The sequence below is a fragment of the Olea europaea genome, chromosome 18, assembly GCF_002742605.1.
Source record: "Olea europaea var. sylvestris chromosome 18, O_europaea_v1, whole genome shotgun sequence".
In the NCBI taxonomy this organism is placed as follows: Eukaryota; Viridiplantae; Streptophyta; class Magnoliopsida; order Lamiales; family Oleaceae; genus Olea; species Olea europaea.
The window spans coordinates 11425671-11439622 of NC_036254.1; the positions used below are offsets into that span (position 1 = coordinate 11425671).

A 13952-nucleotide genomic window follows, 5' to 3' on the forward strand; every position below is an offset into this window, starting at 1 on the left:
TGTACGGTAAAGCACACTGAGTTCAGTTCCAGTGTAGCAAACATAGAAGCAGAGGCATTCTTGACTATGTGCACACGGATGTATGGGGTCTAGCTTCTGTCACTTCCAAAGGTGGTTCCAAGTATTTTGTTACATATGTTGATGATTATTCTAGATATGCTTGGATTTATTTTTTGAAGCATAAGAATGAGGTATTCGACACTTTCAAGAAGTGGAAAGCAATGGTTGAAAATAGAACAGGAAAGAAATTGAAGACACTGAGATCTGATAACGGTACGGAGTATACATATGGTGCTTTCAAGGAGTTTTGTGGTAAGGAAGGCATTGTGAGACACTGGACAGTAAGAAATACACCGCAACAGAATGGGGTCGCGGAAAGACTGAATCGCACATTTCGAGAGAAATCGATGTGTATGCGATCCTATGCTGGTTTGGGCAGAGAATGGTGGGCAGAGTCGGTTGCAAATGCTTGCTACATAGTGAACCGGCCTCCACATTCAAGGTTAGATGGAGTTGTACCTTATAGGGTATTGACAGGAGAACATGCAGATTATGAGAAACTCAGAACATTCGGATGCACATCCTACTATCATGTCAACGAGGGAAAGCTCGATGCGAGGGCCAAGAAGGCTATATTCTTGGGGGTATGCAGCAGGTGTTAAAGGCTATCGCCTTTGGTGTGTAGAGGATTCTAAGTTCATAATCAGCAGAGATGTTACTTTTGATGAGAACTCCATGATAGCTTCGTTGAAAGCTACAGTGCCCGGTGGTGATGATATTGAGACTACAATGTCTCAAGTTGTTGACATAGAACCTAGAGATCAACCTGATTCTAGGCATGTTCAAGAGGAGCATCAAACAGACACTCAAGATGAGAGTGATGATGCACTTGAACAAGAGGCGGTTCAACAAGAGAATGTACAGGCACAGCAACAACAGCAGCTTACAGATAACTTGGCTTCCTCTAGGCCACGCCGTACTTACAAGCAAGTTCTAAAGTTGGGGTCAAACGAGCCTTTGAGGCACTATGGGCAGACAAATTTGGTTGAGTATGCACTCTCAGTGGAGGATGATGAGCCTACCACTTTCAAGGAAGCTATTTTAAACAACAATAGCGAGAGTTGGTTGGCGGCAATGGAGGAAGAGATGGAATCACTTTACTAGAACCAAACATGGGAGGTTGTCCCATTGCCCATAGGTAAGAAAGCTATTGGTTGCAAGTGGTTGTATAAAAAGAAGGAGGATCCTACCAAGCTCGGTGGTACAAGATTCAAAGCGAGGTTACACAAAGAGAGGGAGTTGACTACAATAAGATCTTTTCTCCGGTGGTCAAGCACACTTCCATTCGGGTGCTATTGAGTATTGTTGCTCATCATGATCTTGAGCTGGAACAACTCGATGTCAAAATCGCCTTCTTGCACGGGGACTTGGATGAGGAAATCTATATGAATCAACCTGAGGGCTACAAGGTTGAGGATAAGGAACGTCAGGTATGTCGCTTGAGAAAATCACTATATGGATTGAAGCAATCTCCTCGGTAGTGGTACAAGCGATTTGACTCCTTCATGCTAAAGCATGGTTTCTCCAGAAGGGAGTATGACTGTTGTGTTTATATTCGAAAACTTCGGAGAGGTAACTATATCTATCTTCTATTGTATGTGGATGACATGCTTATCGCTTCGAAAAGTAAGGTAGAGATAGATAAGTTGAAATCTCAACTTGGTAAAGAGTTTGAGATGAAGGATATGGGGGCTGCTAGGAAAATACTGGGTATGGAGATTAGAAGAGAGAGGACGAACCGTCGAATGTTCTTGAGTCAGAAAGGCTACATTGAGCGGGTTATTGCTAGGTTCGGGTTGCAAGGTGTAAAGCCAGTGGTAACTCCATTGGCTCCTCATTTCAGGCTCTCTGGTAAATAGTCTCCTACTACAGCGGAAGAAAAGGTACGCATGGATCGTGTGCCTTATGCTAGTGCAGTTGGCAGTTTGATGTATGCCATTGTGTGTACACGCCCAGATATTTCACAGGCGGTTAGTATGGTCAGTAGATTCATGGCGAATCCGGGAAAGGCACACTGGAAAGCTGTGAAGTGGATCCTGAGGTACTTAAAAGGTACCGCGGATACGGGTTTATGTTTTGGTGGAGATGCATGTCATATAAGTGGGTTGTGGACTCGGATTATGCAGGTGACCTAGATAGACGACGATCTACTACTGGATATGTGTTTTGTATACATGGTGCCCCAGTTAGTTGGCGATCGATGCTACAGACTACAGTTGCTCTTTCTACTACAGAGGCCGAGTATATGGCCATGGCAGAGGGAGTGAAGGAAGCATTGTGGTTGTGGGGTCTTCTAGATGATTTGGGGATTGAGCAGGATTGTGTGGACTTATGGTGTGATAGCCATAGTGCGATTCACTTGGCTAAAAAGCAGGTTCATCATGCTCGAACCAAGCATATCGACGTCAGGTATCATTTTGTGCGTGATGTCATAGAGGAAGGTGATATTTCACTCTCGAAGGTACACACAAATGAGAACCCAGCTGACATGTTAACCAAAGTGGTAACGGGTAGCAAGTTTTAACATTGCTTGGACTTGCTTCACATTAGTCCGTGTTGATATGTCCATGTGGGCATGGCCCTTCGGGGCGAGGTTGAAATGAGGTGGAGAGTATATGAAGGTGGAGGTGAACTAGGAGGCATGATCTCGAGTTTTGGGTACGTAGGCAATCATGGTTTGAATGGTGCAGCCGAGTTTTGGTGCTTGCTACTTCTCCTTGTGTTCGTCCATAATTTGAGGTCTATCAAATGATGTACGAGGTGGAGAATTGTGAGAAGAGAAGCTGAGAAGAAGCAGGAAGAGAAGCAAGAAGAGAAGCTGAGAAGAGGTGCAGTGCCTAGGCGCTGGAGTGGGCGCCTAGGCGCCTCGACTGCCAAATCTGGCAGTAAGTTGGCGCCTAGGCGCCAGTCAAGTGGCGCCTAGGCACCCCGAGTGCTGGAGGAAATCAGAAATATGGCGCTTAGGCGCCCCGATAGGTATATATATTGCCAATTTTTCCCTCTTTCAACAACACAACCCTTGCACCCGAAAATAAGAGAGGAAAAGAGAGAAAACTTGGAGAGAATTTTACAAGATTGAAGGTTGTTCATCTTTGGTATAAATTCAAAGTTATTTTCTTTCTTAGGGATTAACTTGAGGCTTGTTCAAGCAATCCAAATACATTGTTATTCATATATTCCATTGAAATCATTTCTTCCTCATTTTCTTGTTCTTGAAGTGGTTTGGAAATTTTCACATTGTCAACTTTGTTTGATCTTTGGGCTATCTTTGGGAGGTGTTTTCCCAACAGTATATATTCAAAGTTATTTTCTTTCTTGGGGATTAACTTGAGGCTTGTTCAAGTAATCCAAATACATTGTTCTTCATTTATTCCATTGAAATCATTTCTTCCTCATTTTCTTGTTCTTGAAGTGGTTTGGAATTTTTCACATTGTCAAGCTTAGTTTGATCTTGGGCTATCTTTGGAAGGTGTTTTCCCAACAGGAATGCTGCCACAGGCAGAAGGGTTGCACTGGGGATTATAGTTTGTTACAACAAACTATCAGTACAAAACCACATAAATAAACAAGAAAGATTACAAGAAAAAATGAGGCAGAAAATGAAATCCTCCAGACGTTCACAGAGAACTCAAACCACACGGCATCAAGATGAAGTTCCTTTCTAGAATAGGGCTCAGACTCAAGAAAATACAGGATTGTACCCTTCTGTATGACCCACACCGATCGCCCCAAACCCTAAGGTTTTCCTCTATCAGTTAAAGGAAACCACAAGGGGTAAAATCACACACCAAACTCTCCAATACACACAGTATTATATATCACAAAGACGGAATCACACAGAAACCAGATCCAATCAGAGATTGGATTCTCATGAAGAAGAAGAGAGGGTATGGAAGACTCTCGAACCTCAGCCGCAGCTGGAGAGAAGGGAAAATGACGGTTCAAGTGAATTAGGGCAAAAGGGGCCAAGTATATATATTAACAAAAAGCACCCTTAGATCAAATTTAATCCGACGGTCAGGAGGCATCCATATAACTGAAGAAAGGCGTGTTTGGCTGCATTAAAATATGCCACGCCAAAACACGTTTTATCTACCATTGGGTCGGGGCGGATCGGGTCATGTTATTGGGCAAGAGCCTAAATTGTTAAAACAGTTATTGGGCTTTAGCCCATTTGTCATCACAGCCCAGAAAAGGTCATTGGTCATCACAGCCCAACAACCTCCACCTTGATGCCAATGGGATTTCTGAGCACTTGCAGCCCTCCTATTGACACCAAGTTGTACCTGCATTTAAAGAATTAACCTGTATCAATATTCAAAAGTGCCAAACATGATTTAAACTTAGAAAGAGGCAATACCTTTGTCCCCATGTCTGATGGATTGTACTGTGTAGGAATTTTTTCAAGAAGAACAGATTCATTTGAGACAACATCTCTAATAAAATGTAACTTTACATCTATGTGTTTAGTTCTTTCATGAAAAACAGGTTTCTTACACAAGTGTATTGCACTTTGGCTATCTAAATAAACAATCACAGGTTCATTTAACATCCTAATTTCAGATAATAGTCCCTTAAGCCACAAAGCTTCCTTCACAGCTTCTGTGGCAGCTACATACTCAGCCTCTGTGGTTGATAAAGCAACTATAGGCTGTAATTGGGACTTCCAACTCACACAGGTACCACAAAGTGTGAACATATAGGCAGAAGTGGACTTTCTATGGTCCCTATCACCAGCAAAATCAGCATCCACAAAGCCTTTAAGTATCATTCCTTCATTACCCTTTTTATATACTAATCCTATACTAGATGTGCCTTTTAAGTACCTAAGTAACCACTTAAGTGCTTCCCAATGTTCGGGACCAGGATTAGCCATAAATCTACTTAAAGTGCTGATTGCATGAGCCACATCAGGTCTGGTACAGACCATGGTATACATTATAGACCCTACAGCATTAGCATATGGAACCTTTTCCATGTACCTTATATCAGATTCATCAATTGGGCATTGCTCTTTACTTAATTTGAAATGACTAGCTAAAGGCAAAGACACAGATTTTGATTCATGCATTGAAAACATGGATAAAACTTTTTCTGTATAAGCTGATTGTTTCAAAATCAAAATAGATTGTGCTCTTTTTCTAAGTATATCCATTCCCAATATCCTTTTAGCATGCCCCAAATTTTTCATTTCAAATTCAGCACCAAAGATATCTTTAATATCATTTATCTGTTTTAAATCAGGCCCAATCAAAAGCATATCATCAACATAGAGTAACAGAAAAATTGATATTGAAGAATCTGAATCTTTGTTAAAGTAAAGGCAATGATCATAAGAGCTTCTTACAAAACCAACAGTCATGACAAAAGTGTCAAACCTTTTATACCATTGTCTAGGGGACTGTTTTAAACCATATAAGGATTTCTTAAGCAAGCACATAAAGTCAGATTTAGATTTATTCACAAAACCCTCAGGTTGTGGCATATAAATTGTCTCATCTAAATCACCATGTAAGAAGGCTGCTTTTTCATCAATTTGTTCTAATTCCCAATTGTGATGTGCAACTAATGCTAGTAGGACTCTTATAGTTGTGTATTTTACAACGGGTGAAAATATCTCATTATAATCTACACCCTGTTTTTGTGTAAATCCTTTAGCAACTAATCTTGCTTTAAATCTCACAGGCTCATTTTCTGAACTGCCTTCTTTCACCTTATAAATCCATTTATTTTTGGGTCTAGGCACAAGATCCCAAGTTTTATTCTTCATTAGAGAACTCATCTCTTCTCTCATGGCAACTTCCCACTTGCCAGACTGGTTACAACTCATGGCTTCATTATAGGTCTTGGGTTCCTTATAGGCTAGGTCATTATAAGACATGACAGAATAGGATAGATAGTCTTCATATCTTGTAGGTTCTCTTATGTTCCTTCTAGGCCTATCCCTAGTCAATTGATAGTCACTAAGATCACTTTGTTGACTGGGATCATCCATTTCAGTTTGTTCATGTTCCTCTACACCTGAATTTTCTAATTCGGTTTGAGTCTGAGGTAGTGTAGGTTCATTCATATTATTAGGAACAGAATCAGTTTGAGATCCCAACTCCACCTAAAACCTTGTCACATTTGGATTTTCAGGGTCTGCAGACTTTTGTTTTTCTAAACAGGGCATCTCTTCCTCATTGAAGGTAACATCTCTACTTGTTATCATTTTATACCCCCCTTAACCTCTAGCCTATAACCTATAGCCTTTAATTCCTTCAGGATAACCAAAGAACACACATTTCTGAGCCCTTGGCTCCAGTTTCCCCAAATTCTGGTGACAATAAGCTGTACACCCGAATATTCTAAGGTGCTTAGTCTGGTATTTTCCCAGACCACTTCTCTTCAGGTGTCTTACCTTCCAAAGCACTTGAAGGGGTTCTATTCACTATATATGTGGCTGTCATAACAGCCTCCCCCCACAACACCTTAGGAACTCCAGATCCCACCATCATACATCTAACCTTATCCAACAAGGTCCTATTCATTCTCTCAGCCACCCCATTCTGTTGAGGTATGTATGGGACAGTTTTGTGTCTTAGGATTCCATTTGATTCACAAAGTTTATCAAATTCTGAGTTGCAAAATTCAAGTCCATTATCAGTTCTCAAAATTTTAATCTTTGTAGACATTTGATTTTCAATAAGGACTTTCCAGCTTTTAAACTTTTCAAAGGTTTCAGATTTGTGCTTTAATAGAAACACCCACACCTTTCTTAAAAAGTCATCAATAAATACTTATTCCCCCCGGAGTAGTTGTGGAGGTTGGACCCCACAAATCAGAGTGGACATATTCCAATGGAGAAGTAGTTTTATGTTTTCCAGAATTAAAATGGAGTCTGTGATGTTTACCAAAGGTGCAACTTTCACAGAAAGGTATTTTTGATATTTGGTTCTTTCCAAATACCCCCCCTTTTTGTAGGATTGTGAGGCCTTTTTCACCAACATGTGCAAGCCTCTTATGCCATTTTAAGGTGGAATCAGATTCAATATTAGAGATAGTTGCATTATGTTCAAGTATTATTTCAGCTCTAACTACATAGATTCCATTTTTCTTAACACCCTTAAAGATGACAAGAGATCCCTTGATCACTTTCATCAATCCATCTCCAATCCTACCACACAGCCCTAGGTCATCTAATTCTCCCATAGATATCAGATTTCTTTTGAGTTCAGGGCCATACCTCACTCTCTCTAGGGTATACATGTATCCATTTTCAAATTTTAGGGTCACATTTCCTAAGCCTTCAACTCTGCAGGCAATATTATTTTCCATCACCACTTCACCACCAGCTAGCTTTTTAAAATCTTGTAGCCAGGCCCTTTCATGTGTAATATGAAAGGTGCAGCCTGAGTCTAAAATCCACTCATGTACATATCTGTTGTGGCATAATTTGCCACCTCCAGATCAGGTTGCTGAGCCACCACATGAACATCAACTGTATTAGGCTCAGCAGGCTCAACTACATTCCCCTCATCAACATTCTTCTCTTTAGGTTCAATTTTCTTATTATAGCAGTCTTTTATGTAATGACCAAGCTTACCACAGCCATAGCACTTCCTGTTATTCCTAGATTTTGATTTAGATCTTGATTTACTCCTGAACTTCTTCCTATTACTATTTCCAGAATTGTTTTGATTTGGATAGTTATTATTTTGCCTCTTTGGTTGCCTTCCCCTCATGTACAAACTCTCATGTTCCTTTCCATGTTTTTCAGTTTTAAGTTCCAATTCTTTACTTCTTATGGAATTTATAACAACTTCTGGAGTCAAAGTATCTCTGCCATACTTAATGGCAGATTTGACATCCCTATATGCCTCCGGTATAGCATTAAGAAGTATTACTGCTTTATATTCTTCAGAAATTTTATCCCCTGCATTGGTGATATCTTGTACCAATTTATTAAAGATATCAAGATTATCATCCAGGTCTTTGGTTGGATCAATCTTACAACTAAAGAACCTTTCTAGAAGGAAGAGTTTATTAGGTAAGGATTTCACTAAGTATAATTCCTCTAATTTCTCCCATAAGGCCTTAGCATTTTCTAATTTCCCTACTTTCCTTAGAACTTGGTCAGATAGGTGGAGAATTATTGAGGTATAGGCTAAATCATCTGATTCATTTTTCTGATCTTGTGTCATTGTTTCAGGAAACTCTCCAGTTATTGCCTTAGAGACTTTCTGTTGTACTAAAACCCCTCTCATTTTTTGCTGCCATATAGGAAAATCTCCCTTCCCATTAAAGACCCCAAGTTCAAAACTAGTGGAAGTCATTTTCTAGATCAAACAAGTCACACTCAGTAATTTCTGATTTGATCATAACATACAGATGAGAAACAGAGATTCTTCATAACACAGGCAAAGCAACATAATGTGTGTAAGTGTGAAAAAAAAATAACAATTTAAGATACACACTGTCTCCAACACCAAGTTAAAGAAAATCAAGTACCCTGCCCTACCAGGATTCCGTGAGACTCAAGATCTCAGGTCAAGGCTTGGGTGAAGGGTAGAGGTTTTGTTTGATACAAAAAGGATTAAGAGAGATATTAATACAGAATATAAGAACAGAACAAACTGCTACAATATTCAAGCATATCAAGAATCAGTAACTAAAAAACTCAAGTATACTTTTATCAGATGAATATAGGCAGAATAACTCCAGACACACAGATATACTGCAATACTGTCTTTAAACAAATGTAGGCAGATTTGAGGCTAAGTACACAACCACACTGTATTACTTTTAACAAAAAAAATATATAGACAGTTTATTGCTTAAGTATAAAGTTCCATATTCACAAAACAATTAACAGGAAGTATCAGTCAACTAAGACATGTGACGAAGAAATCAGGCAGTAAAGATTTAAGTGGTCGTTACACTTGACCACACACGAAGTTCGAACAACTCACATCACCGAAGCAGTGTTTCACCAAGAAATAGAGATTTATCACAAAGAACTCAAGATCTAGGGTTTTAAGTCTAAAACGATTTTACCAGATCCACTGCAACAGGTAAGGATGTGGTTCGATTCACCCACACGAGCCAGACGAAGGCTCTGATACCACTGTTACAACAAACTATCAGTACAAAACCACAGAAATAAACAAGAAAGATTACAAGAAAAAATGAGGCAGAAAATGAAATCCTCCAGTCGTTCACAGAGAACTCAAACCACACGGCAACAAGATGAAGTTCCTTTCTAGAATAGGGCTCAAACTCAAGAAAATACAGGATTGTACCCTTCTGTATGACCCACACCGATCGCCCCAAACCCTAAGGTTTTCCTCTATCAGTTAAAGGAAACCACAAGGGGTAAAATCACACACCAAACTCTCCAATACACACAGTATTATATATCACAAAGACGGAATCACACAGAAACCAGATCCAATCAGAGATTGGATTCTCACGAAGAAGAAGAGAGGGTATGGAAGACTCTCGAACCTCAGCCGCAGCTGGAGAGAAGGGAAAATGACGGTTCAAGTGAATTAGGGCAAAAGGGGCCAAGTATATATATTGACAAAAAGCACCCTTAGATCAAATTTAATCCGATGGTCAGGAGGCATCCATATAACTGAAGAAAGGCGTGTTTGGCTGCATTAAAATATGCCACGCCAAAACACGTTTTATCTACCATTGGGTCGGGGCGGATCGGGTCATGTTATTGGGCAAGAGCCTAAATTGTTAAAACAGTTATTGTTGGAATCACCACAGCTTTCTGGATCCCCTTTTAATCGGAAAGGATCGCTGATAACAGGAATGCTGCCACAGGCAGAACGGTTGCATTGGAGATTATTGCTTTCGCTGGATGTTTGAAGTAATTGGATTAGGATTAGGATAGATAAACATTCAAGAACGAAGGTTTCTCTAACCATGACTTGTGAGAGTGTGGATAGAAACTACTAAGGGAAAGACTAACCTATGCTTCACAAACTAAGGCTCAGCATAAGGCAAGGAAAGACTTGGGATATAGTCTTTTCCATCGAGTGTGAATGCTTAAGTCTTCCTTCCATGGACTCGAGATATAGTCAAGCTTGGCAGCTGGGATTTGTACCATCAGAAAGAGACACTGGAGCTATTTCTCAATTCAAATTACGACTTCACAAAGGAATAGCCTGGGCCACAAAGCTTTCGTTTCCCAACAGTTATTTGAAATAAATTCTGTTCACAAAACAAAATTTCTAATGTAAGATTCAGACTGGTAAGAGAGGAAGGTGAAGAAAATAGATGACTTCGAAGATTATAATGTTCATCTTCAGAATGCACTCATCAAGCCTTACTATTCTTATTCTATTGTATGTAAATTGAGTGGTAATTTACTTAATTTTGGTAAATTATGTTCATTATTAAAAAATCCCAACTCAGATATAATTAGTGTGAAATAATTATTTGGAGCTCAATTGGAGTTGATTCTAGCAATTGAAAATTAATTGGATTGCAATTGATCAATTGGAAGTATTAATGGAGCATTTAGTAAAAATTCATAAATTTCAAGAGTTAGGGACGAAATTGAAGACTTCTAAAACGATCAACTATTAATGATTTTACGATGAAAGATTAAAATTCCATGTATTGTCTTAACAAACTACTTCATAGCTGTAATCACCACAGCGTTTTGATAGTCTTCCATCGTGTGTGAATGCTCAAGTCTATTAATTGATTAAAATTCCTATGGGGAAAGACTCAATTCTCCCTTCCATCGTGTGTGAATGCTCAAGTCTTTTCCATGTGTGTGAATGCTCAAGTCTTCCTTCCATGGACTTGAGATATTTCCTGCTATGTACTTATCAAGACAGTCATTTTGAATCTCAACTTCATAAAGGAAAAGCTTTTTGTTTCCCAACAGTTAATTGAAATAAATTCTCTTCGAGTGACTTAGTCAAAACAAATTTTATTTTATTTTATTTTTTTTAATACATATAAGAATCACATTGAAAAGAGGAAGATGCAGAAAACAGATAAGACATTGAAGATTAAAATGTTCCCCTTCGTCTGCTACATGTTATTCTTACGTTTCTTTCCGCTGCTTGTAGTAGGATTTGACGATTGTACAACAACTTGGTGCGCTGAAGGTGGCCCGAGCATTCGGTTTCCTTTCAGGCATAAATTTCTACAGCCAGAACATTGTGGTTATCCAGGTTTCAATCTGTATTGCAGCAATAGCAATGAAACTGTGCTAGAACTGCCTTTTTCAGTTAAGCTAGTAGTAACAAAAATTGATTATGTAGCTCAAAAAATTCAGCTACATGATCCTGATGGTTGTCTAGCCCAAAAGCTTATGAATTATAGTTTAGCAGCCTCTCAATTTCACTTCCTTACAGATGACTTGTATGACTACAGTCTGTTCAAATGTTCTGCAACTAATAGAGATATATCCTCTAATATTCCTTGTCTCCGAGGTGGCTATGCCATTGCTTCTTCTGATGCTAACATTGACTCATATTTTTTGATTTCATGCACCAAGATACATGAAATATCTGTTCCAAGGAATATACTAAATGAAAATGATCTTTATCTGAAATGGACGGAACCATATTGTGGCCACTGCGAAGCTCAAGGCAGAAATTGCAGCTTAGATGCTACTACAAAAAAGACTCAGTGTACCAAGAAGCCTAAGACACATAGTAGTATATACTCAACCCATCTTCCATTTTGATTTTGTAAATCTTTCAAACAAAAAATGGCTCATGTCACTGCACCTTGTATTATGTTTTAAATAGCACAAGGAGATGATATCTTCGCTTTATTTCCTTACAGGTGCACATAGGAGACGTTTGGTTACAGGTGATTTTTACCTTTATACAGTATAATTTACGGCATCAACACTTTTCTATCTTGCGCTGGATATCATTAGGATTACTGGTCTTTTTTTGTTATCTGCAGGTGCCACCTTAGGTGCTTTCTTTTCAGTGGGAACATTTGTAGCGCTATACTATGTCTACAGGTCAAGTAGAATAAAGAAAGAGGATCAAGCGAAGATTGAAAAGTTTTTGGAAGATTACAGAGCTCAAAAGCCCATCAGATTCTCTTATGCAGAGATTAGAAGGATTACAAATCATTTCAACGAAAAATTGGGTGAAGGAGGCTACGGAACTGTATATAAAGGGAAGCTGACCAATGAAATTTATGTTGCTGTAAAGGTCCTCAACAATTCCAAGGGAAACGGGGAGGAATTCATCAATGAAGTTGGAACAATCGGGAAAATCCACCATGTCAACGTGGTTTGTTTGGTAGGTTTTTGTGCCGACGGATTTAGAAGAGCTCTCATGTACGAATTTCTACCAAATGACTCACTGGAAAAGTTTATTTTTCGAGCTAGTCCTAAGAGCAATTCCCTTGGTTGAGTGACTTTGGTCTAGCCAAATTGTGTTCCAAGGATAAGAGTTCTGTGTCAATTACGGCTGCAAGAGGAACCATGGGCTATATTGCACCTGAGGTTTTGTCAAGGAATTTTGGTAAAGTATCTTATAAATCGGATGTTTATAGCTTTGGGATGTTATTGCTCGAAATGGTTGGAGGGAGGAAGAACAATGATACTACAACAAACACTAGCCAAGTGTACTTTTCCGAATGGATTTCTAATCAATTAAGTCAAGAAGAAGAGTTGCACATCCGAATTGAGGAAAGTGATGATGCTACTATACTAAAAAAACTAGCTATTGTGGGGCTCTGGTGCATTCAGTGGTATCCAACAGATCGGCCATCCATGAAAGTAGTAGTTCAAATGTTGGAAGGAGATGTGGACAATCTCACCATGCCTCCTCATCCCGTTCCAGATACAAATGGGACAAACTCCATTGCAGGAATACGACGAAGACCTCATCAGATAGAGTTGGCAGTCATATCAGAATTGGAGTGACAAGGCAAATTTTAGTAGATTTGAATTTTTAAAGAACAGGGGAGTATTAAATATTTTCCTATGGGCTATTTTTCCTTTTATATTCTGCAATAATGTTTGTATCATCTGAATCAATAAAATATATAGACCACGGCAGCTTTTATTTCCAACCCAAGAATCATACTTTGTCTCTAATATAATGAAAGAAATGTAAATGACATTCTATTCGAATTACCACCAAAGAAAAACAAATATGATAAATTTAATGACAGCAAATAATTACACTTGTTTATTTGATATGCCAGCAGCACTGACTCCATTGCATCCTTTTAGTACATGTAAGAGGTGCACTATTAAATGACAATCAATATGAGAGGTTTTGAAAAGTAATACAGACCTTGTAAGAACAATCAGTTAATTTCGAAAATTGTAAGGCTCTAATGCTAAGCGTGAGTTCATAATATGCCCTTTCAGCATGCCACATTGTCCCCATCCACTTGCCACATGTAGACTAGTGGGTTCTTTGCTTTTACACCCAAGTAAATTTACATGCATTAATACCTGTCATTTTATCCTTGCATTTAAAATCTTCATAATTTTTTTCTAAATTCATTTAATTTAGGGATTTTCTAACTACAATCAAAACAAATGTTCCTCTCATTATTTAAAGCATTCTTGCTACCAATTAGAAAAAATGAAAATGTAATCCTTCTGGATGGATGAGAATACTTTCCTAGTCGTTATCCTTTTCTTCACTTTTCATCCCTTCTTATCAAACAAAGAGACAAGTTCTACCGTCTCTATTAGTGGTTTCTTAACAAAGAGACTTTTATTACATTACAACTACAAAAAAACAAGTTTAGACCCCATAGTCAGCATTTAGTTTGAGTCATTCCAAGAGAAAGACAATGAAGAGCAGAGACTTTTCAAGCAATAAATAACAAATTTGAACAAATAATAGATACCGCATACCAATAAAAATACTAGTCATGTAACGTCCTGAAACCTATTC

General features: G+C 38.7%; 1 pseudogene; it reads left to right on the forward strand.

Annotated features, from left to right (window-relative positions):
* The first annotated feature begins 10757 nt into the window (after positions 1 to 10757).
* On the forward strand, positions 10758 to 13118 carry LOC111367450 (annotated as a pseudogene).
* The last annotated feature ends 834 nt before the right edge of the window (positions 13119 to 13952 follow it).